The sequence below is a fragment of the Panthera uncia genome, chromosome B4 (assembly GCF_023721935.1).
Source record: "Panthera uncia isolate 11264 chromosome B4, Puncia_PCG_1.0, whole genome shotgun sequence".
NCBI classification, from domain to species: domain Eukaryota; kingdom Metazoa; phylum Chordata; class Mammalia; order Carnivora; family Felidae; genus Panthera; species Panthera uncia.
Genome location: NC_064809.1, coordinates 110,510,942 through 110,514,411, shown reverse-complemented (window position 1 = coordinate 110,514,411; position 3,470 = coordinate 110,510,942).

The window sequence follows — 3,470 nt, the reverse complement described above, 5'->3', positions numbered from 1 at the left end:
GGGAAGGGAAGGGAAGGGAAGGGAAGGGAAGGGAAGGGAAGGGAAGGGAAGGGAAAGGAAGGGAAGGAAAAGAGAAGAAAAGGAGAAGAAAAGGAAAAGAAAATGGTGTATAATCACCCCAGCTTTTGTATTCTTAAGTGAATAGGATACTCCTCTCAGCAACCTCCCCCCTCCCCATCCTTGTTTGATGGCAAAAGATCTATTACAAACTCCTAAAAGCAGTTGGGACCAATAATTAGCACATGTAGTATTTCACCACAGACAGACTATGTGTTTCCTTAAAGAGGTAACTCTTAGGAAATATTGCTCCTTGATTACACCTTATCACACAATAAAAATATGATTCCATTTTACTGAGATGTTCGATTTTCTTAGTCTTTTATGTCACACCAAGAAAAACGTTTAAAGTTTCCTTCACTAATTGCTTATCATAAAAGGTATATTGGAGACAAAAAAGTGTGAACCTGTAGTTTTCTGGGAAGAGAACATGTAGATAATTATCTGTTATTTGTGTTTCCTTGCCAACAGTATTCTGGGCTTGGTAACCTGTAGAGGTTCCTTATGTAAGAGGTTAAAGTGTATGCCCTCATGCCTTTCATAAAAACTTGGAGCCTATCAAGCATCTCGCCATCTTTGAATTATCCTTTCAATAAAGCCAGTTAAAAGCCATGAAATGGCTTATGAGCTCTTATGTGTTATGTAACATTTCCAGTGGTTACTGTAGCAACATTTTGTTCTATACAGCATTTCAGTTGCATGTGAAGTAATCTGTATTGTTAAGGGATGCTTTGTTTCACACTGATGACCATAAACCCTGCTTAAGGGTTTCAAACACTGCCTCCCCACTCCCTTTTGTCCTACCTGAAAGGCACCTACCAAGCCCGGTTTCTCCTTTCTTTTAAGATTAAAGGGGGAGAGATGCTCTGAAGAGGTTCGTTAGCTGTGTAACAGCGACCCCTACAGGCATAAGGTCTTGAAGGTGGCCAAAACCTCCCAGAATCCAATGCCTTTGCCTGCTAACTAGTCCCCTTTTATTTTGCTTATCTTGAGAGCTTTCAGAGCATTAATTAGGAATTGCCATTACTTTGAGAACGCGGGCTGTTTTTGGTGCCCAGAAACCAGAGTCTAAAGTTTTGGGAGTTTATTATCTACTCTCCAAGGCACATAAGTCTTTGTTTTCTCTTTGCGTGATTTAAAGGAATCGTGGACGAGTTGCTTTCTATTTATCGGCAAATCAGCATAATAAACGTGTTCACAGTCAGAATACATCTTTGATTGCTTTTTTCTGGGGAAGGGAAAACGGTTGCAAAAAAAAGTTAAAATCTCAAGAGGAAAGAAAAAAAAAAAAATCCTAGCGCTATTGCTTTTCTGGGTTTGCAAATGTGTGTAGCTCAGGCACCCGGATGATTCATCCCCTGAAAGCCTAAGCGCTCCATTTGTTTTGTAGATTTCACTACCCCCTTTGTTCTGCTTCAAACCTTTCAGAGGGCTGAAATGCATTATTACCTTGTTAAATCTCAACCAAAATCATTTCTACAGCCTGAAGCTGTTTTGACGTGGGTTGAGCATCTCACACACAAAAGAATTGCTTTTGTTCCCAGAAACTCTCATTGGCTGAGTGGCCTTTGCTCTGAGCCAATCAGAAACCAGTTGTTAGGCTTGGCTGGCTATTTTTAGCTTCACTCGAAAAAATCCTTGGTCTTGGAGGGGGTGAGCTGGAGAAAGAAAGTATCGTATAGTAAAAGCAAACAGCCAAATGCATTTTGGATGTCACGGCGTGTTTGGCATTTTTCCTTTAACTACTCATACACTGTTACATTAGCATGTGTTTTTTGTAAACAACAGAAATAGAACTTTATCTCCCAGTTCTGAAGTATCCATTTAGCAAACAGGCAGGAAGTCTAAGAAGAGTCAATATTACCTTTTTATCCAAGAGCAATGTACTCTAGCGTTTAGTTTTTTCACAAACACGCAGAAATGCCTGTTACCCTATAGAGATTCCTAAGGGTTTTTTTTTTTTCCCAAAGAATTTTTAAATAAATTTTTATCTTGAATTAATAGAAATTTTCAGTGACTTCCTCATTGTGAATTATAGTCATAAAATCATCCTTCCCCCTTGCCCTTTAAAGATGTATGTAATTGTACAAACGAGTATGCACATGGTGCATAGCAATTAAAATCATAAATATTCAATGTGTTTTATGCGTGGAGATAAAGCATTCTTTTGAGTATGGTCTTTCATTTAGGCCATTACTCAGTAGGCACCAGAAGCATTTTTCCCAAATGCTCTTGAGGTGACAAAGCATTACAACACACAATTCATTAATTATCTAATATTATCAGAAAATGAAAGGGGCCGAATGGGAAAAGTTGGGACTGAACCTTGATTTTTCCCTAAGTCATCTATCTAATTGGGTAAAAAGGTAGGGCCAAGCTGGATCAAAATTTTACAACAAATCAATTTTATTAGCAGGAAGGAAGATCTCTTCCTGAAAGGAAAAAAAAAAACCAAATTTTTGTCTAATTCTTAAAACATATTTCAGGTGGTAGATTTCCCCCCATATTTATTACTTCATCTTGAGACTGTGACTTCATTTGCCGTTGTGATTTGTTTGGTTGTTTTAAGAAAAATTCTCTTTTACTCCTAGTCGCAAGCCATCGAATTGCCCTTTAGACATTGCACGTAGGGAATCTGGATCACAGGCAGTTTGAGAAAGCTGAGAGGCTTCAGGAAGGAGAACAGATTCAAGCCCTAAGCCGGGGATTACACAAGTGGTTTGCTGTGATCTTCCGTGAGCAAGCATGGCCGAGGATATGGTGGGCACAGTCCAAGGACTTCACGAAAAATTCTACCAGAGTGAAGGGAGCACACTGAAGTTTGGGGAGGAGACCTTCCTTGTTTTCAGCAATGCAGAATATAGTGTTCAGGGAAAATGTCCCCTGGGTTTCTGAAGATGAATTTGAATGGCTGAAATAAGGCACTTTGGGTAGAGTTATCTTTTTCATTCCAACATCAATTTGGTGCACACTGGGACAGGTTTTAAGAAAACAGCTATACAATAGCTCCCAGGAGCTTAGCTAGGTTTTTGTAGACAACCAGCTGCTAACAATTTTGTTTAATATGCAGTCTTAGTAAATTAAAGGAATCTGACAAATCAAGACCCAGCACGATTCTTATTTGTTTGCTATGGCGTAGCATGTTGAACCCCAGCAGAAATTAATCCATTGCAATTTTTCTCTTCAAGACTGGCATTTTGTTTTCATGCTTCCCTGTGCCAGGTGTATTTGCTCCTGACTTGGTCATCTGAGCAATTCCTTAGTTTAATACTTTCCTGCCTAAAAAATAGATGCGTCATAATAATACAAATTTTAGAGTCATGTTTATTTCCAGTTCTCTCTCTCTGTACTTAAACTCCTTGAAGAGGGAAGGGAAGGGAAGGGAAGGGAAGGGAAGGGAAGGGAAGGGAAGG